Genomic DNA, 22,728 nt, shown 5'->3' with positions numbered 1-22,728 from the left:
ATCTGTCTCAAATTATTGGGGCACATAAAACCTAGTGTGTCATACTGGGAATTTTTTATTTTTTTTTTAAATTCTCCCTGAAAAAAAAAACATAGTGGGGATTAAGATTGGCATTTATGCTTGAGTGCCGGTCCTGTGTCTGCCATCTGTCTCAAATTATTGGGGCACATAAAACCTAGTGTGTCATACTGGGAATTTTTTTTTTTTTTAAATTCTCCCTGAAAAAAAAAACATAGTGGGAGATTAAGATTGGCATTTCTGCTTGAGTGCCGGTCCTGTGTGTGCCATCTGTTTCAAATTATTGGGGCACATAAAACCTAGTGTGTCATACTGGGATTTTTTTTTTTTTTAAACTCTCCCTGAAAAAAAAAAACATAGTGGGAGATTAAGATTGGCATTTCTGTTTGAGTGCTGGTCCTGTGTGTGCCATCTGTCTCAAATTATTGGGGCACAGAAAACTTAGTGTGTAACATTGGGCCTGATTTTCCTTTAATTGTCAGCCACCTATAAAGGTATATATAAATCCTAAAGAAGTTTGAGTTCACCTTATAAGTTGTTTTACAGTAACAGATACCGTTACTTTGGTTACGTCTTGCAAACAATGAGGAAGTCTGGTGGAAGAGGTCGTGGCCGTGGGTAATGATGGTAGTGGTGGTGGAGCATCAGGTGGTCGTGGTAAAAGCAATATAGCACCTAAGTCTCGAGTTGTTGAGCCAGGTTCGTCATCTGGCTACACAAGGCCTCGAACACTCCTCTTCTGAAAGTGCAAAATGTAAAAGCAGCGCGTCGTTAGTGGATGTTCATGGTCAGGGACAAGTCGCTTCCTTGTCTTCTTCATCCAGAACAAGAGAGAAGGATGCGTCAGGCGACACAACGGGTTACTCCACGGAGCTCTTTACACATACCGTTCCTGGGTTAGACAGTGAAACAGTTAACAGGCCATGCCCATTAGAAGTTGAATTGGACATGGAGTGCACTGATGCACAGCCACAGCCAGATTACTATGCTGTTCCTTTGACTCAGACCAGAACATTGCCTTCGCAGTGTACTGAGCCAGAATCAAACCCAGCTGAGACTATGGTGCCCCGTCACGAACGCTATACCACCGGCTTACACGGTGACACAGACGAAGTTGCACACGAGATAGAAGAGGAGGTCATAGATGACCCAGTTGTTGACCTCGATTGGCAGCCATTGGGGGAACAGGGTGCAGGCGGCAGTAGTTCTGAAGCGAAGGAGGAGGAGCCACAGCAGGCATCAACATCACAACAGGTTCCATCTGCCGGGCCCGTATCTGGCCAAAAACGCGTGGCAAAACCAAAACCAGTTGGAGGACAGCGTGGCCATCTGGTTAAAGAAGCTCAGTCTGCAATGCCTGAAAAGGTATCCGATAGTAGAAAGAATGCAGTCTGGAATTTTTTTAAACAACATCCAAATGATCAGCGCAAAGTCATCTGTCAAAAATGTTCAACTACCTTAAGCAGAGGTCAGAATCTTAAAAGTCTAAATACAAGTTGCATGCATAGACATTTAACCACCATGCATTTGCAAGCCTGGACTAACTACCAAACGTCCCTAAAGGTTGCAGCACACTCGGCCAATGAAGCTAGTCAGCAACACTACATCCCTTCCCTCACTGTAAGCCCACCATTTCCCGCACCACCTGCAGTATCTGTGCAGCTTTCGTCGCCAGGCCAAAGCAGTCAGGGAATCACCAGGTTCGTAGTAGGAAACACTGCATGTAGGGCACCGGCAAGAATACCATCTCCAACCCTCTCTCAGTCTGCTGTTGTGGATTCTGTTTGTGGGCTCCCTCTGGTGGTTACTGCTGGTACTGGGTGACTTTGGTGGGTTGCGGCCTTTGGTTTCCACCTGTCCATCAGAGGCTGGGTGTTTCCTATTTTACCTGGCCTTTCTGTCATTTCCCTTGCCGGCTATCAATGTGTTCAGATGTGCTCTGTTTGGTTCCTGCCTACCTGCTCCCAGATCTTTCAGGATAAGCTAAGTGCTGATTTTCAGTTGTTTGGTTTTTTGTCTAGCTGGCTTAGAATGTCTCTATGCTAGCTGGTAGCTCTAGTGGACTGAGGTTCTCCCCATGTGCCATGAGTTGGCACATGGGTTCTTGTAATCTCAGGATGGTTTTTTTGATTAGGGTTTTTTGCTGACCGCTCAGTCCCCTTTTGTATCATTCTGCTTTCTAGTTTACAGCGGGCCTCTATTTGCTAAAACTATATACATCATCTCTATGTGTGTGCCTTCCTCTCATTTCACCGTCAATACATGTGGGGGGCAACTATATCTTTGGGGTTCGTTCCTCTGGAGGCAAGTGAGGTCTTATTTTCTCTGCAGTACTAGTTAGCTCTTAGGCTGGTGCGTGGCGTCTAGAACCAACGTAGGCACGCTCCCTGGCTATCTCTAGTTGCGTTTGTCAGGCGTAGGGCAGCGGTCAGCCCAGGTTCCATCACCCTAGAGCTTGTCCGATGTTTTTTGTAATTTGCTTGTCCTGTGCTATCCCTAGCCATTGGGGATTAATGACTGTATAGCCGGCCAACAAAGTGTTAATTGTTTGGGCTGAAGCAGGAGAAATAGAAGTGTTCAAGGGAAAAAATTTTTTTTTTTTTTTTCCCTTCAGAGTTTTGCTGTCTAGCCCTTAATTGCTGTCTAGCTGCTTCTTACCTCCTCTTAACCCTTGAATGGCTCTGATCTTAGCTGTTTATCATGGATGTCCAGAGTTTGGCTTCCAGCCTGAGTAATCTCGCGGCAAAGGTTCAAAACATACAGGATTTCGTTGTTCACACTCCCATGTCTGAACCTAGAATTCCTATTCCTGAGTTTTTTTCTGGAGATAGATCTACCTTCCTGAATTTCAGGAACAATTGTAAATTGTTTCTTTCTTTAAAATCTCGCTCCTCTGGAGACCCTGCTCAACAGGTCAAGATTGTTATATCGTTCCTACGGGGCGACCCTCAGAATTGGGCATTTGCATTGGCACCAGGGGATCCTGCATTGCTCAGTGTGGATGCGTTTTTTCTGGCATTGGGATTGCTCTATGAGGAACCTAATCTAGAGATTCAGGCTGAAAAGGCTTTATTAGCCCTCTCTCAGGGGCATGATGAAGCGGAAATATATTGTCAGAAATTTCGGAAATGGTCGGTGCTTACTCAGTGGAATGAGTGCGCCCTGGCTGCAAACTTCAGAAATGGTCTTTCTGAGGCCATTAAGGATATTATGGTGGGGTTCCCTGCGCCTACAGGTCTGAATGAGTCTATGGCTATGGCCATTCAGATTGATCGGCGTTTACGGGAGCGCAAACCCGTGCACCAGTTGGCGGTGTCTTCTGAACAGGCACCTGAGACTATGCAATGTGATAGAATTCAGTCCAGAAGTGAACGGCAAAATTATAGGCGGAAAAATGGATTGTGTTTTTATTGTGGTGATTCAGCTCATGTTATATCAGCATGCTCTAAACGCACAAAAAGGGTTGATAAATCTTTTGCCATTGATACTCTGCAGTCTAAGTTCATTTTGTCTGTGACTCTGATTTTTTCACTGTCTTCCATTTCCGTCGATGCCTATGTGGATTCAGGCGCTGCCCTGAGTCTTATGGATTGGTCATTTGCTAAACGCTGCGGTTTTAGTCTAGAGCCTCTGGAAGTTCCTATTCCTCTGAAGGGAATTGACTCTACACCATTGGCTATGAATAAACCGCAGTATTGGACACAAGTGACCATGCGCATGACTCCCGTTCATCAGGAGGTGATTCGCTTCCTTGTACTGTATAATTTACATGATGTACTAGTGTTTGGTCTGCCATGGTTACAAACTCATAATCCTGTCCTGGACTGGAGAACAATGTCTGTGCTAAGCTGGGGATGTCTGGGGGTTCATGATGATGCACCTCTGATTTCAATCGCTTCATCTACTCCTTCTGAGATCCCTGCGTTTTTGTCGGAATATCGGGATGTTTTTGAGGAGCCTAAGCTCAATTCGCTCCCTCCTCATAGAGAGTGTGACTGTGCTATAGAATTGATTCCTGGCAGTAAGTTCCCTAAGGGCCGTTTATTTAATCTGTCACTGCCAGAGCATACTGCTATGCGGAATTATATTAAGGAGTCCTTGGAAAAGGGACATATTCGTCCATCTTCGTCCCCTCTGGGAGCAGGTTTTTTTTTCGTGGCAAAAAAAGATGGTTCCCTGAGGCCTTGTATAGATTATCGCCTTCTGAATAAGATTACAGTCAAATACCAGTATCCATTGCCATTATTTACTGATTTGTTTGCTCGCATTAACCCCTTCACCCCCAAGGGTGGTTTGCACGTTAATGACCGGGCCAATTTTTACAATTCTGACCACTGTCCCTTTATGAGGCTATAACTCTGGAACGCTTTGACGGATCTTGGCGATTCTGACATTGTTTTCTCGTGACATATTGTACTTCATGTTAAAGGTAAAATTTATTCGATATAACTTGCGTTTATTTGTGAAAAAAATGGAAATTTGGCGAAAATTTTGAAAATTTTGCAATTTTCCAACTTTGAATTTTTGTGCCCTTAAATCACAGACATATGTCACGCAAAATACTTAATAAGTAACATTTCCCACATGTCTACTTTACATCAGTACAATTTTGGAACCAAAATTTTTTTTTGTGACGGAGTTATAAGGGTTAAAAGTTGACCAGCAATTTCTCATTTTTACAACACCATTTTTTTTTAGGGACCACATCTCATTTGAAGTCATTTTGAGGGGTCTATATGATAGAAAATACTCAAGTGTGACACCATTCTAAAAACTGCACCCCTCAAGGTGCTCAAAACCACATTCAAGAAGTTTATTAACCCTTCAGGTGTTTCACAGGAATTTTTGGAATGTTTAAATAAAAATGAACATTTAACTTTTTTTCACACAAAATTTATTTCAGCTCCAATTTGTTTTATTTTACCAAGGGTAACAGGAGAAAATGGACCCCCAAAGTTGTTGTACAATTTGTCCTGAGTACGATGATACCCCATATGTGGGTGTAAACCATTGTTTAGGCGCATGGCAGAGCTTGGAAGGGAAGGAGCGCCATTTGACTTTTCAATGCAAAATTGACTGGAATTGAGATGGGACGCCATGTTACGTTTGGAGAGCCCCTGATGTGCCTAAACATTGAAACTCCCTACAAGTGACACCATTTTGGAAAGTAGACCCCCTAAGGAACTTATCTAGATGTGTGGTGAGCACTTTGACCCACCAAGTGCTTCACAGAAGTTTATAATGCAGAGCCGTAAAAATAAAAAATCATATTTTTTCACAAAAATGATCTTTTCGCCCCCAATTTTTTATTTTCCCAAGGGTAAGAGAAGAAATTGGACCCCAAAAAATGTTGTGCAATTTGTCCTGAGTACGCTGATACCCCATATGTGGGTGTAAACCATTGTTTGGGCGCATGGCAGAGCTTGGAAGGGAAGGAGCGCCATTTGACTTTTCAATGCAAAATTGACTGGAATTGAGATGGGACGCCATGTTGCGTTTGGAGAGCCCCTGATGTGCCTAAACATTGAAACTCCCTACAAGTGACACCATTTTGGAAAGTAGACCCCCTAAGGAACTTATCTAGATGTGTGGTGAGCACTTTGACCCACCAAGTGCTTCACAGAAGTTTATAATGCAGAGCCGTAAAAATAAAAAATCATATTTTTTCACAAAAATGATCTTTTCGCCCCCAATTTTTTATTTTCCCAAGGGTAAGAGAAGAAATTGGACCCCATAAAATGTTGTGCAATTTGTCCTGAGTACGCTGATACCCCATATGTGGGTGTAAACCATTGTTTGGGCGCATGGCAGAGCTTGGAAGGGAAGGAGCGCCATTTGACTTTTCAATGCAAAATTGACTGGAATTGAGATGGGACGCCATGTTGCGTTTGGAGAGCCCCTGATGTGCCTAAACATTGAAACTCCCTACAAGTGACACCATTTTGGAAAGTAGACCCCCTAAGGAACTTATCTAGATGTGTGGTGAGCACTTTGACCCACCAAGTGCTTCACAGAAGTTTATAATGCAGAGCCGTAAAAATAAAAAATCATATTTTTTCACAAAAATGATCTTTTCGCCCCCAATTTTTTATTTTCCCAAGGGTAAGAGAAGAAATTGGACCCCAAAAAATGTTGTGCAATTTGTCCTGAGTACGCTGATACCCCATATGTGGGTGTAAACCATTGTTTGGGCGCATGGCAGAGCTTGGAAGGGAAGGAGCGCCATTTGACTTTTCAATGCAAAATTGACTGGAATTGAGATGGGACGCCATGTTGCGTTTGGAGAGCCCCTGATGTGCCTAAACATTGAAACTCCCTACAAGTGACACCATTTTGGAAAGTAGACCCCCTAAGGAACTTATCTAGATGTGTGGTGAGCACTTTGACCCACCAAGTGCTTCACAGAAGTTTATAATGCAGAGCCGTAAAAATAAAAAATCATATTTTTTCACAAAAATGATCTTTTCGCCCCCAATTTTTTATTTTCCCAAGGGTAAGAGAAGAAATTGGACCCCAAAAAATGTTGTGCAATTTGTCCTGAGTACGCTGATACCCCATATGTGGGTGTAAACCATTGTTTGGGCGCATGGCAGAGCTTGGAAGGGAAGGAGCGCCATTTGACTTTTCAATGCAAAATTGACTGGAATTGAGATGGGACGCCATGTTGCGTTTGGAGAGCCCCTGATGTGCCTAAACATTGAAACTCCCTACAAGTGACACCATTTTGGAAAGTAGACCCCCTAAGGAACTTATCTAGATGTGTGGTGAGCACTTTGACCCACCAAGTGCTTCACAGAAGTTTATAATGCAGAGCCGTAAAAATAAAAAATCATATTTTTTCACAAAAATGATCTTTTCGCCCCCAATTTTTTATTTTCCCAAGGGTAAGAGAAGAAATTGGACCCCAAAAAATGTTGTGCAATTTGTCCTGAGTACGCTGATACCCCATATGTGGGTGTAAACCATTGTTTGGGCGCATGGCAGAGCTTGGAAGGGAAGGAGCGCCATTTGACTTTTCAATGCAAAATTGACTGGAATTGAGATGGGACGCCATGTTGCGTTTGGAGAGCCCCTGATGTGCCTAAACATTGAAACTCCCTACAAGTGACACCATTTTGGAAAGTAGACCCCCTAAGGAACTTATCTAGATGTGTGGTGAGCACTTTGACCCACCAAGTGCTTCACAGAAGTTTATAATGCAGAGCCGTAAAAATAAAAAATCATATTTTTTTCACAAAAATGATCTTTTTGCCCCCAATTTTTTATTTTCCCAAGGGTAAGAGAAGAAATTGGACCCCAAAAAATGTTGTGCAATTTGTCCTGAGTACGCTGATACCCCATATGTGGGTGTAAACCATTGTTTGGGCGCATGGCAGAGCTTGGAAGGGAAGGAGCGCCATTTGACTTTTCAATGCAAAATTGACTGGAATTGAGATGGGACGCCATGTTGCGTTTGGAGAGCCCCTGATGTGCCTAAACATTGAAACTCCCTACAAGTGACACCATTTTGGAAAGTAGACCCCCTAAGGAACTTATCTAGATGTGTTTTGAGAGCTTTGAACCCCCAAGTGTTTCACTACAGATTATAACGCAGAGCCGTGAAAATAATTTTTTTTTTTTTTCTCAAAAATGATTTTTTAGCCCCCAGCTTTGTATTTTTACAAGGGTAACAGAATAAATTGGACCCCAAAATTTGTTTTCCAATTTGTCCTGAGTACGCTGATACCCCATATGTGGGGGGGAACCACTGTTTGGGCGCATGACAGAGCTCGGAAGGGAAGGAGCGCCATTTGGAATGCAGACTTAAATGGATTGGTCAGCAGCCGTCACGTTGCATTTGCAGAGCCCCTGATGTACCCAAACAGTACAAACCCCCCACAAGTGACCCCAGATTGGAAACTAGACCTCCCAAGGAACTTATCTAGATGTGTTTTGAGAACTTTGAACCCCCAAGTGTTTCACTAAAGTTTATAGCGCAAAGCCGTGAAAATAAAAATTCTTTTTTTTTTTTCACAAAAATGATTTTTTAGCCCCCAGTTTTGTATTTTCACAAGGGTAACAGGATTAATTAGACCCCAAAAGTTGTTGTCCAATTTGTCCTGAGTACGCTGATACCCCATATGTCGAGGGGAACCACTGTTTGGGCGCATGACAGAGCTCGGAAGGGAAGGAGTGCCATTTGGAATGCAGCCTTAAATGGATTGGTCTGCAGGCGTCACGTTGCATTTGCAGAGCCCCTGATGTACCCAAACAGTACAAACCCCCCACAAGTGACCCCATATTGGAAACTAGACCTCCCAAGGAACTTATCTAGATGTGTTGTGAGAACTTTGAACCCCCAAGTGTTTCACTACAGTTTATAATGCAGAGCCGTGAAAATAAAACATCTTTTTTTTCCCACAAAAATGATTTTTAGCCCCCCAAATTTTTATTTTCCTAAGGATAACAAGAGAACTTGGACCCCAGAAGTTGTTGTTCAATTTGTCCCGAGTACGCTGATAACACATATGTTGGGGTAAACCCCTTTTTGGGCGCACGGGAGAGCTCGGAAGGGAAGGAGCACTGTTTTACTTTTTCAACGCAGAATTGGCTGGAATTGAGATTGGACGCCATGTCGCGCTTGGAGAGCCCCTGATGTGCCTGGACAGTGGAAACCCCCCAATTCTACCTGAAACCCTAACCCAAACACACCCCTAACCCTAATCCCAACGGTAACCCTAACCACACCCCTAGCCCTGACACACCCATAATTCTAATCCCAACCCTAATCCAAACGTAAATGTAATCCAAACCCTAACCCTAACTTTAGCCCCAACCCTAACTTTAGCCCCAACCCTAACTTTACCTCCAACCCTAGCCCTAACCCTAACCCTACCCCTAACCCTAACCCTAAACGTGACTGAAATACGTGGCACTGAAATACGTGGCACTGAAATACGTGGCACTGAAATACGTGGCACTGAAATACGTGGCACTGAAATACGTGATACGTGGCACTTAAATATGTGGCACTGAAACACGTGGCACTGAAATACGTGGCACTGAAATACGTGGCACTGAAATACGTGGCACTGAAATACGTGGCACTTAAATAAGTGGCACTGAAATATGTGATATGTGGCACTGAAATACGTGGCACTGAAATACGTGGCACTGAAATACGTGGCACTGAAATACGTGGCACTGAAATACGTGCAACTGAAATACGTGGTACTAAAATATGTGGCACTGAAATACGTGATACGTGGCACTGAAATACGTGGCACTGAAACACGTGCCACTGAAATACGTGATACGTGGCACTGAAATACATGGCACTGAAATACGTGGCACTGAAATACGTGGCACTGAAATACGTGGCACTGAAATACGTGGCACTATGACTGTCAGAAAATGTTCATTAAACGGTTAGGGGTGAGGTTAGGGGTAGAGTTAGGGTTAGGGTTTGGATCCCTTTATCACCTTGATGGTGGTGGGTGGCTTTTCAGTGTGTTTTCTGTTTTTTTCGATAAAAATGCATGCGTTTTTAACGCAAACAAACGCATGTGCTTAAAAACGCAAGAAAATACTGCAGGTTGTATTTCTGAAAATGAACGCATGCAGAAAATAACCGCATGCGTTTGAAAACGCGACCAAACGCGTACAAAAAAACCGCATGCGTTTTCAATGTTAAATATAGGGAAAAAACGCATGCGTTTTTTTGTGCAAAAAACGCTGCAGACAAAAACGGAAGTGTGAAACCAGCGACGCTTTTTATAGCAAAAAAGTTTTTGCGTCTCCACATTTTGAGACCTATAATTTTTCCACATTTGCTCCACAGAGTCATGTGAGGTCTTGTTTTTTGCGGGACGAGTTGACGTTTTTATTGGTAACATTTTCGGACACGTGACCGTTTTTGATCGCTTTTTATTCCGATTTTTGTGAGGCAGAATGACCAAAAACCTGCTATTCATGAATTTCTTTTGGGAGAGGCGTTTATACCGTTCCGGGTTTGGTAAAATTGATAAAGCAGTTTTATTCGTCGGGTCAGTACGATTACAGCGATATCTCATTTATATCATTTTTTTTATGTTTTGGCGCTTTTATACGATAAAAACTATTTTATAGAAAAAATAATTATTTTGGTATCGCTTTATTCTCAGGACTATAACTTTTTTATTTTTTTGCTGATGATGCTGTATGGCGGCTTGTTTTTTGCGGGACAAGATGACGTTTTCAGCGGTACCATGGATATTTATATCAGTCTTTTTGATCGCGTGTTATTCCACTTTTTGTTCGGCGGTATGGTAATAAAGCGTTGTTTTTTGCCTCGTTTTTTTTTTTTTTTCTTACGGTGTTTACTGAAGGGGTTAACTAGTGTGGCAGTTTTATAGGTTGGGTCGTTACGGACGTGGCGATACTAAATATGTGTACTTTTATTGTTTTTTTTTTTTAATTTAGATAAAGAAATGTATTTATGGGAATAATATTTTTTTTTTTTTTTCATTATTTTGGAATATTTTTTTTTATTTTTTTTTACACATTTGGAAATTTTTTTTTTTACTTTTTTACTTTGCCCCAGGGGGGGACAATACAGATCGGTGATCTGTCAGTTTGCATAGCACTCTGACAGATCACCGATCTGATTGAAGTGCAGGCTGCTTCACAGTGCCTGCTCTGAGCAGGCGTCTGTGAAGCCACCTCCCTCCCTGCAGGACCCGGATCCGCGGCCATCTTGGATCCGGGTCTGGAGCAGGCAGGGAGGGAGGTAAGACCCTCGCAGCAACGCGATCACATCGCGTTGCTGCGGGGGGCTCAGGGAAGCCCGCAGGGAGCCCTCTCCCTGCGCGATGCTTCCCTGCATCGCCGGCACATCGCGATCATGTTTGATCGCGGTGTGCCGGGGGTTAATGTGCCGGGGGCGGTCCGTGACCGCTCCTGGCACATAGTGCCGGATGTCAGCTGCGATATGCAGCCGACACCCGGCCGCGATCGGCCGCGCTCCCCCCGTGAGCGCGGCCGATCGGCTATGACGTACTATCCCGTCGGCGGTCATACGGGCCCACCCCACCTCGACGGGATAGTACGTCAAATGTCGGGAAGGGGTTAAGGGGGCTAGGTGGTTCACTAAGATAGATCTTCGTGGTGCGTAGAATTTGGTGCGGATAAAACAGGGTGATAATAATAATAATAATAATAATTTTATTTATATAGCGCCAACATATTCCGCAGCGCTTTACAACTTATAGAGGGGACTTATACAGACAATAGACATTACAGCATAACAGAAATCACAGTTCAAAACAGATACCAGTAGGAATGAGGGCCCTGCTCGCAAGCTTACAATCTATGAGGAAAAGGGGAGACACGAGAGGTGGATGGGTGATGAGTGGAAAACCGCATTTAATACGCCTGAGGGCCATTTTGAGTATTTGGTAATGCCTTTTGGACTCTCCAATGCTCCGTCAGTCTTTCAGTCCTTTATGCACAATATTTTCCGTGAATATCTGGATAAGTTTATGATTGTGTATTTGGATGATATTTTGGTGTTTTCTGATGACTGGGAGTCTCATGTTCTACAGGTCAGGAAGGTGTTTCAGGTTCTGCGGGCCAATTCTCTGTTTGTGAAGGGCTCAAAGTGTCTCTTCGGAGTCCAGAAGATTTCTTTTTTGGGGTACATTTTTTCTCCTTCTACTATTGAGATGGATCCCGTTAAGGTTCAGGCTATTTGTGACTGGACACAACCTACATCTGTTAAGAGCCTTCAGAAGTTCTTGGGGTTTGCTAATTTTTATCGTCGGTTCATTGCTAATTTTTCCAGTATTGTTAAACCTTTGACAGATTTGACTAAAAAGGGTGCTGATGTTGCTGATTGGTCTCCTGCGGCCGTGGAGGCCTTTCGGGAACTTAAGCGCCGGTTTTCTTCTGCTCCTGTGTTGTGTCAACCAGATGTTTCACTTCCTTTTCAGGTTGAGGTTGATGCTTCCGAGATTGGAGCGGGGGCGGTTTTGTCACAGAGAAGTTCTAATGGCTCGGTGATGAAGCCATGTGCTTTCTTCTCTAGAAAATTCTCGCCCGCCGAGCGCAATTATGATGTGGGTAATCGGGAGCTTTTGGCCATGAAGTGGGCATTTGAGGAGTGGCGTCATTGGCTTGAGGGTGCTAAACATCGCGTGGTGGTCTTGACTGATCACAAGAATCTCATTTACCTTGAGTCTGCCAGGCGTTTGAATCCTAGACAGGCTCGTTGGTCGTTATTTTTTTCTCGTTTCAATTTCGTGGTTTCATACCTGCCAGGTTCAAAGAATGTGAAGGCAGATGCTCTTTCCAGGAGTTTTGTGCCTGACTCTCCTGGAGACACTGGGCCTACTGGTATCCTTAGGGATGGGGTAATATTGTCCGCCGTATCCCCAGACTTGCGACGCGCATTGCAGGAGTTTCAGGTGGATAAACCGGATCGATGTCCACCAGAAAGACTGTTTGTTCCGAATGATTGGACCAGTAGAGTCATCTCCGAGGTCCATTCTTCTGTGTTGGCTGGTCATCCTGGAATATTTGGTACAAGAGACTTGGTGGCCAGGTCTTTTTGGTGGCCTTCCTTGTCTAGGGATGTGCGTACCTTTGTGCAGTCTTGTGAAGTGTGTGCTCAAGCTAAGCCTTGCTGTTCACGGGCTAGTCGGTTGTTGTTATCATTGCCCATCCCGAAGAGGCCTTGGACGCACATTTCCATGGATTTTATTTCTGATCTCCCGGTTTCACAGAAAATGTCCGTTATCTGGGTTGTGTGTGACCGCTTTTCTAAGATGGTTCATTTGGTGCCCTTGCCTAAGTTGCCCTCCTCCTCTGAGTTGGTTCCTTTATTTTTTCAGAACGTGGTTCGTTTGCATGGGATTCCGGAGAATATCGTTTCTGACAGGGGATCCCAGTTTGTGTCTAGATTTTGGCGGACGTTTTGTGCCAAGATGGGCATTGATTTGTCTTTCTCGTCTGCATTCCATCCTCAGACGAATGGCCAGACGGAGCGAACTAATCAGACCTTGGAAACTTATTTGAGGTGTTTTGTTTCTGCTGATCAGGATGACTGGGTTGCTTTTTTGCCACTGGCCGAATTTGCTCTTAATAATCGGGCTAGTTCTGCCACGTTGGTCTCTCCTTTTTTTTGTAATTCGGGGTTTCATCCTCGTTTTTCCTCTGGTCAGGGGGAATCTTCGGATTGTCCTGGAGTGGACGTGGTGGTGGACAGGCTACATCAGATTTGGAATCAGGTGGTGGACAATTTGAAGTTGTCTCAGGAGAAGACTCAGCAGTTTGCTAATCGCCTTCGCCGCGTGGGTCCCCGACTTCTTGTTGGGGACTTGGTGTGGTTGTCTTCTCGTTTTGTCCCTATGAAGGTCTCTTCTCCTAAGTTCAAGCCTCGGTTCATCGGTCCTTATAGGATCTCGGAGATTCTTAACCCTGTATCTTTTCGTTTGGATCTCCCAGCATCGTTTGCTATTCATAATGTGTTCCATCGGTCGTTGTTCCGGAGGTATGAGGTGCCCGTTGTTTCTTCGGTCGAGCCTCCTGCTCCGGTGCTGGTGGAGGGAGAATTGGAGTATGTTGTTGAAAAGATCTTGGATTCTCGTGTTTCCAGACGCAAACTCCAGTATTTGGTTAAGTGGAAGGGTTATGGTCAGGAGGATAATTCCTGGGTGGTCGCCTCCGATGTTCATGCGACTGATTTGGTCCGTGCCTTCCATAGAGCTCACCCTGATCGCCCTGGGGGTTCTCGTGAGGGTTCGGTGACCCCTCCTCAAGGGGGGCGTACTGTTGTGGATTCTGTTTGTGGGCTCCCTCTGGTGGTTACTGCTGGTACTGGGTGACTTTGGTGGGTTGCGGCCTTTGGTTTCCACCTGTCCATCAGAGGCTGGGTGTTTCCTATTTTACCTGGCCTTTCTGTCATTTCCCTTGCCGGCTATCAATGTGTTCAGATGTGCTCTGTTTGGTTCCTGCCTACCTGCTCCCAGATCTTTCAGGATAAGCTAAGTGCTGATTTTCAGTTGTTTGGTTTTTTGTCTAGCTGGCTTAGAATGTCTCTATGCTAGCTGGTAGCTCTAGTGGACTGAGGGTCTCCCCATGTGCCATGAGTTGGCACATGGGTTCTTGTAATCTCAGGATGGTTTTTTTGATTAGGGTTTTTTGCTGACCGCTCAGTCCCCTTTTGTATCATTCTGCTTTCTAGTTTACAGCGGGCCTCTATTTGCTAAAACTATATACATCATCTCTATGTGTGTGCCTTCCTCTCATTTCACCGTCAATACATGTGGGGGGCAACTATATCTTTGGGGTTCGTTCCTCTGGAGGCAAGTGAGGTCTTATTTTCTCTGCAGTACTAGTTAGCTCTTAGGCTGGTGCGTGGCGTCTAGAACCAACGTAGGCACGCTCCCTGGCTATCTCTAGTTGCGTTTGTCAGGCGTAGGGCAGCGGTCAGCCCAGGTTCCATCACCCTAGAGCTTGTCCGATGTTTTTTGTAATTTGCTTGTCCTGTGCTATCCCTAGCCATTGGGGATTCATGACAGTCTGCCATGTCCACCGGCACCACCGCTAGTTCCACGATCTCCAGCTCTCCAGTCCAGCTCACCCTACATGAGACTCTTGTTAGGAAAAGGAAGTACTCATCCTCACATCCGCGTACACAGGGTTTGAACGCCCGCATTGCTAGACTAATCTCATTAGAGATGATGCCCTACCGGTTAGTTGAAAGCGAAGCTTTCAAAGCGCTGATGGACTACGCTGTACCACGCTACGAGCTACCCAGTCGACACTTCTTTTCTAGAAAAGCTATCCCAGCCCTCCAACAGCATGTTAAAGACCGCATCATCCATGCACTCAGGCAATCTGTGAGTACAAAGGTGCACCTGACAACAGATGCATGGACCAGTAGGCATGGCCAGGGACGTTACGTGTCCATCACGGCACACTGGGTTAATGTGGTGGATGCAGGGTCCACAGGGGACAGCAATATTGGGACACTTCTGCCTAGCCCACGGTCTAGGAAACAGTTGGCTGTTGGCATTCGCCCCCCCTCCTCATCCTCCTCTTCGTCCTCCTGCAGAAGCGATAGCTCGTCCACAGACCGCAGTCGCACAATCAGTCCATCCGCAGCTGCCCCTGTTGCACACCAGGTGTCCCATTATGGGACAGCTAGTGGCAAGCGTCAGCAGGCTGTATTGGCAATGAAGTGTTTGGGCGACAACAGACACACCGCGGAAGTTCTGTCTGAGTTCTTGCAGAAAGAAACTCAGTCATGGCTGGGCACTGTACATCTTGAGGCAGGCAAGGTAGTGAGTGATGACGGAAGGAATTTCATGGCTGCCATAGCCCTTTCCCAACTGAAACACATTCCTTGCCTGGCTCACACCTTAAACCTGGTGGTGCAGTGCTTCCTGAAAAGTTATCTGGGGTTACCCGACCTGCTCCTCAAAGTGCGCAGACTTTGCTTGCATATCCGCCGTTCGCCCGTACACTCCAGCCGTATGCAGAACTATCAGCGGTCTTTGAACCTTCCCCAGCATCGCCTAATCATCGACGTTGCAACAAGGTGGAACTCCACACTGCACATGCTTCAGAGACTGTGCGAACAGAGGCGTGCTGTTATGTATTTGTGGGAGGATACACATACACGGGCAGGCAGTTGGATGGCAGACATGGAGTTGTCAGGTGTGCAGTGGTCGAAGCTACAAGACCTGTGTCAAGTCCTTCAGTGTTTTAAGGAATGCACACGGCTGGTTAGTGCAGACAACGCCATAATAAGCATGAGCATCCCCCTAATGCGTCTGCTGATGCAAAGTTTGACGCACATAAAGGAGCAGGCGTCTGCAGCCGAGGAAGAGGAAAGCCTTGATAACAGTCAGCCATTGTCTGGTCAGGGCTGTGTAGAGGACGCGGTAGCGGGCGAAGAGGAGGAGGAGGACGAGGAGGATGATGGGGATGAGTATTTTTTTAATGAGGAAGCTTCTCTGGGCCAATAGAAATTAGTGGCGTTGCAAGGCCGGGTTCTGTTTTTTTGAGGGAGACAAGTGACGTAGATTTGCATGTAACTGCCCCTCAACCCAGCACAACCGCAGATTTGACAACTGGAACTTTGGCCCACATGGCGGATTATGCCTTACGTATCCTCAAAAGGGACCCACGCATTATTAAAATGATGACCGATGACAATTACTGGTTGGCCTGCATCCTTGACCCTCGCTATAAAGGCGAATTGCTAAATATTATGCCACATGAGAACCTCGAACAAATATTAGCAACCAAACAAGCAACTCTTGTAGACCGTTTGATTCAGGCATTCCTAGCACACAGCGCCGGTGATGGTTCTCACACGAGCTGCAGGGGGCTACAGGGCAGAGGTGTTAGAGGTGCACAAATCAGAAGTGGCGTTGGACAGAGGGGTTTTCTGACCAGGTTGTGGAGTGATTTCGCAATGACCGCAAACAGGACAGGTACTGCAGCATCTATTCAAAGTGACAGGAGACAACATTTGTCCAGTATGGTTACTAACTATTTTTCATCCCTTACCGATGTTCTCCCTCAACCGTCATTCCCATTTGATTACTGGGCATCCAAATTAGACACCTGGCCTGAATTGGCAGAATATGCATTGCAGGAGCTTGCTTGCCCAGCAGCTAGTGTGCTATCAGAAAGAGTATTCAGTGCTGCTGGTTCAATATTACCCGAAAAAAGGACTCGTCTGGCTACCCAAAATGTTGATGATCTAACCTTCATTAAAATGAACCACTCCTGGATTTCAAATTATTTTGCCCCACCTTTCCCGGCTGACACCTAGCTTTCCTATAAAAAGGTCTTGCTTGTGGACTGGTCTTACTGAGTGTTCCAATCTCTTAATTTGCAGCAGTGTCTTGCTTGTGAACTGGTCTTACTGAGTGTTCCAGTCTCTTAATTTGCAGCAGCTGTTTGTCCAGCATACGACATGTTTACACCTCCCTAAATGGGAAAACTGCCCCCAAGGGGCCGTGGTCTCGCCACTTGGCGCAAGCACCCGTAAGAGTGCCGTTTGTCTGAAAAGGTGGGTGTGCCCGCTTTTGGTCGACGGCACTGCCACTGGGTCCCTCATAGTACAATAAAGTGTCTCTGGCGGTGGTGGCGCGCACCCAACGTCAGACACACCGTTTTAACATGAGGGGCCCTGGGACGGTACCGCCGGCCACAAGAGAGTTCACCCCCCCAGCTCAAACTGTGCTCTACCACGTGCAAAATTATCTCTCACAGCTCCAACAATGTTTAGTCTATGCGCTGACATCCTTCAATGCCTGGCACTGACAATACCAATTTGTTGACATGTATGATGCTAGTTAAAATAGTCAGGGTCAGTGTCCTATATTGACACCAGTAAATACTTAGTGCCAAATTACTATGTCTGAAACTCAGCAGAGGAGCCCACCCCTGTACCTAAGTATGCCACACTTTTGTTTTTTTGTTTTGTTGTTTTGCGAGACATTAACATCTATTTATTTTTTGGGAGTACTAACTGTGTCAGACACTCCTTGCAATCGTCCTCCGCTGACCACACCAATGCTGCCTGTGTACCCATGTAACCTATTTAAAACTGCATAGAGCCTGCTTTTTTATTTTAGGCCTAGTAAATCTGTCTGCGGTCCCTCCTTGCAATCGTCCTCCGCTGACCACACCAATGCTGCCTGTGTACCACTGCGAGATAACTCTAAGTGCCTTGAGCCTATTTTTATTTATTTTAGGCCTAGTAAGCCTGTCTGCGGTCCCTCCTTGCAATCCTCCTCCGCTGACCACACCAATGCTGCCTGTGTACCCATGTAACCTATTTAAAACTGCATAGAGCCTATTTTTATTTTAGGCCTAGTAAGCCTGTCTCCAGTCCCTCCTTGCAATCCTCCTCCGCTGACCACACCAATGCTGCCTGTGTACCCATGTAACCTATTTAAAACTGCATAGCGCCTGCTTTTTTATTTTAGGCCTAGTAAGTCTGTCTGCAGTCCCTCCTTGCAATCGTCCTCCGCTGACCACACCAATGCTGCCTGTGTACCCCTGCGAGATAACTCTAAGTGCCTTGAGCCTATTTTTATTTATTTTAGGCCTAGTAAGCCTGTCTGCGGTCCCTCCTTGCAATCATCCTCCGCTGACCACACCAATGCTGCCTGTGTACCCATGTAACCTATTTAAAACTGCATAGCGCCTGCTTTTTTATTTTAGGCCTAGTAAGTCTGTCTGCGGTCCCTCCTTGCAAGCGTCCTCCGCCGACCACACCAATGCTGCCTGTGTACCCCTGCGAGATAACTCTTAGTGCCTTGAGCCTATTTTTATTTATTTTAGGCCTAGTAAGTCTGGCTGCGGTCCCTCCTTGCAATCGTCCTCCGCTGACCACACCAATGCTGCCTGTGTACCCCTGCGAGATAACTCTAAGTGCCTTGAGCCTATTTTTATTTATTTTAGGCCTAGTAAGTCTGTCTGCGGTCCCTCCTTGCAATCGTCCTCCGCTGACCACACCAATGCTGCCTGTGTACCCCTGCGAGATAACTAAGTGCCTTGAGCCTATTTTTATTTATTTAAGGCCTAGTAAGCCTGTCTGCAGTCCCTCCTTGCAATCCTCCTCCGCTGACCACACCAATGCTGCCTGTGTACCCATGTAACCTATTTAAAACTGCATAGAGCCTATTTTTATTTATTTTAGGCCTAGTAAGTCTGTCTGCGGTCCTTCCTTGCAATCGTCCTCCGCTGACCACACCAATGCTGCCTGTGTACCCATGTAACCTATTTAAAACTGCATAGAGCCAGCTTTTTTATTTTAGGCCTAGTAAGTCTGCGCCACTCCTTCCAATTGTCCTCCGCTGACCACATAAATGCTGCCTGTGTACCCCTGCGAGATAACTCTTAGTGCCTTGAGCCTATTTTTATTTATTTTAGGCCTAGTAAGTCTGTCTGCGGTCCCTCCTTGCAATCGTCCTCCGCTGACCACACCAATGCTGCCTGTGTACCCATGTAACCTATTTAAAACTGCATAGCGCCTGCTTTTTTATTTTAGGCCTAGTAAGTCTGTCTGCTGTCCCTCCTTGCAATCGTCCTTCGCTGACCACACCAATGCTGCCCGTGTACCCCTGGAACCTATTTTAAAGTGCATATAGCCACTTTTTTTAATTGTAGGCGTACTAAGTCTGTCTGCGGTCCCTCCTTCCAATAGTCCTCCACTGACCACACCAATGCTGCCCGTGTACCCCTGGAACCTATTTTATAGTTCATAGAGCCTATTTATTTATTTTATTTAATATTAATAAAGCCATGATGGACTACGCTGTACCACGCTACGAGCTACCCAGTCGACACTTCTTTTGCGAGAAAAGCCATCCCAGCCCTCCACCAGCATGTAAAAGACCACATTGTCCATGCACTCTGGCAATCTGTGAGTACAAAGGTGCACCTGACAACAGATGCATGGACCTGTAGGCATGGCCACGGAAGGTTACGTGTCCATTATGGCGCAATGGGTTAATGTGGTGGATGCATGGTCCACAGGGAACAGCCTACTAAGTCTGTCTGCAGTCCCTAATTCAAATTGTCCTCCACTGACCACACTGTTGTGGATTCTGTTTTTGGGCTCCCTCTAGTGGTTACGGCTGGTACTGGGTGACTTTGGTGGGTTGCGGCCTCTGGTTTCCACCTGTCCATCAGAGGCTGGGTGTTTCCTATTTAACCTGGCTTTCCTGTCATTCCCTTGCCGGCTATCAATGTACTCAGATGTGCTCAGTTTGGTTCCTGACTACCTGCTCCCAGATCTTTCAGGATAAGCTAAGTTTTGTTTTTCAGTTGTTTGGTTTTTTGTCCAGCTTGCTAATTATGACTCTATGTTAGCTGGTAGCTCTAGTGGGCTGAGGTTCTCCCCATGTGCCATGAGTTGGCACATGGGTTCTTGTAATCTCAGGATGGTTTTTGATTAGGGTTTTTTGCTGACCGCTCAGACCCCTTTTGTATCATTCTGCTTTCTAGTTATAGCGGGCCTCAATTTGCTAAATCTATTTCATCTCTATGTGCGTGCCTTCCTCTCATTTCACCGTCAATACATGTGGGGGGCAACTATACCTTTTTGGGGTTCATTCCTCTGGAGGCAAGCTAGGTCTTTATTTCCTCTGCAGTGCTAGTTAGCTCTTAGGCTGGCGCGTGGCGTCTAGAATCAACGTAGGCACGCTCCCTGGCTATTTCTAGTTGTGTTTGTCAGGAGTAGGGCAGCGGTCAGCCCAGGTTCCATCACCCTAGAGCTCGTCCGTTATTTATGTTATTTTGCTTGTCCAGTACTATCCCCAGCCATTGGGATCCATGACAGTATAGCCGGCCCACAAAGTGTTAATTGTTTGGGCTGAAGCAGGAGAAAAAGAAGTGTTTAAGGGAAATTTTTTTTTTTTTCCCCTCAGAGTTTTGCTGCCTAGCCCTTAATTGCTGCCTAGCTGCTTCTTACCTCCTCTTAACCCATGAATGGCTCTGACCTTAGCTGTTTAACATGGATATCCAGAGTTTGGCTTCCAGCCTGAGTAATCTTGTTGCAAAAGTTCAAAACATACAGGATTTTGTTGTTCACACTCCCATGTCCGAACCTAGAATTCCTATTCCAGAGTTTTTTTCTGGAGATAGATCTACCTTCCTGAATTTCAGGAACAATTGCAAATTGTTTCTTTCTTTGAAATCTCGCTCTTCTGGAGACCCTGCTCAGCAGGTTAAGATTGTAATATCTTTCCTGCGGGGCGACCCTCAGAATTGGGCATTTGCATTGGCACCAGGGGATCCTGCATTGCTCAGTGTGGATGCTTTTTTTCTGGCACTGGGATTGCTCTATGAGGAACCTAACCTGGAGATTCAGGCTGAAAAGGCTTTATTAGCCCTCTCTCAGGGGCATGATGAAGCGGAAGTATATTGTCAAAAATTTCGGAAATGGTCGGTGCTTACTCAGTGGAATGAGTGCGCCCTGGCTGCAAACTTCAAAGATGGTCTTTCTGAGGCCATTAAGGATATTATGGTGGGGTTCCCTGCGCCTACAGGTCTGAATGAGTCTATGGCTATGGCCATTCAGATTGATCGGCGTTTACGGGAGCGCAAACCTGTGCACCAGTTGGCGGTGTCTTCTGAACAGGCACCTGAGACTATGCAATGTGATAGAATTCAGTCCAGAAGTGAACGGCAAAATTATAGGCGGAAAAATGGATTGTGTTTTTATTGTGGTGATTCAGCTCATGTTATATCAGCATGCTCTAAACGCACAAAAAAGGTTGATAAATCTTTTGCCATTAGTACTCTGCAGTCTAAGTTCATTTTGTCTGTAACTCTGATTTGTTCACTGTCTTCCATTTCCGTCGATGCCTATGTGGATTCGGGCGCTGCCCTGAGCCCTATGGATTGGTCATTTGCCAAACGCTGCGGTTTTAGTCTGGAGCCTCTGGAAGTTCCTATTCCTTTGAAGGGAATTGACTCTACACCATTGGCTATGAATAAACCGCAGTACTGGACACAAGTGACCATGCGCATGACTCCCGTTCATCAGGAGGTGATTCGCTTCCTTGTGCTGTATAATTTACATGATGTACTAGTGCTTGGTCTGCCATGGTTACAAACTCATAATCCTGTCCTGGATTGGAAAACAATGTCTGTGTTAAGCTGGGGATGTCAGGGGGTTCATGATGATGCACCTCTGATTTCAATAGCTTCATCTACTCCTTCTGAGGTCTTTGCGTTTTTGTCTGACTATCGGGATGTTTTTGAGGAGCCTAAGCTCAATTCGCTCCCTCCTCATAGGGATTGTGACTGTGCTATAGAATTAATTCCTGGCAGTAAGTTCCCTAAGGGTCGTTTATTTAATCTGTCAGTGCCAGAGCATACTGCTATGCGGAATTATATTAAGGAGTCCTTGGAAAAGGGACATATTCGTCCATCTTCGTCCCCTCTGGGAGCAGGTTTTTTTTTCGTGGCAAAAAAAGATGGTTCCCTGAGGCCTTGTATAGATTATCGCCTTCTGAATAAGATTACAGTCAAATATCAGTATCCATTGCCATTATTGACTGATTTGTTTGCTCGCATTAAGGGGGCTAGGTGGTTCACTAAGATAGATCTTCGCGGTGCGTATAATCTTGTGCGGATAAAACAGGGTGATGAGTGGAAAACCGCATTTAATACGCCTGAGGGCCATTTTGAGTATTTGGTAATGCCTTTTGGACTTTCTAATGCTCCTTCAGTCTTTCAGTCCTTTATGCACAATATTTTCCGTGAATATCTGGATAAGTTTATGATTGTGTATTTGGATGATATTTTGGTGTTTTCTGATGACTGGGAGTCTCATGTCCTACAGGTCAGGAAGGTGTTTCAAGTCCTGCGGGCCAATTCTCTGTTTGTGAAGGGCTCAAAATGTCTCTTCGGAGTCCAGAAAATTTCTTTTTTGGGGTACATTTTTTCTCCTTCTACTATTGAGATGGATCCCGTCAAGGTTCAGGCGATTTGTGACTGGACACAACCTACATCTGTTAAGAGTCTTCAGAAGTTCTTGGGTTTTGCTAATTTTTATCGTCGGTTCATTACTAATTTTTCCAGTGTTGTTAAACCTTTGACTGATTTGACTAAAAAGGGTGCTGATGTTGCGAATTGGTCTCCTACAGCTGTGGAGGCCTTTCAGGAGCTTAAGCGCCGGTTTTCTTCTGCTCCTGTATTATGTCAACCTGATGTTTC

This window comes from Ranitomeya variabilis, chromosome 3, assembly GCF_051348905.1.
Source record: "Ranitomeya variabilis isolate aRanVar5 chromosome 3, aRanVar5.hap1, whole genome shotgun sequence".
In the NCBI taxonomy this organism is placed as follows: Eukaryota; Metazoa; Chordata; class Amphibia; order Anura; family Dendrobatidae; genus Ranitomeya; species Ranitomeya variabilis.
This window is presented reverse-complemented; position numbering follows the sequence as displayed.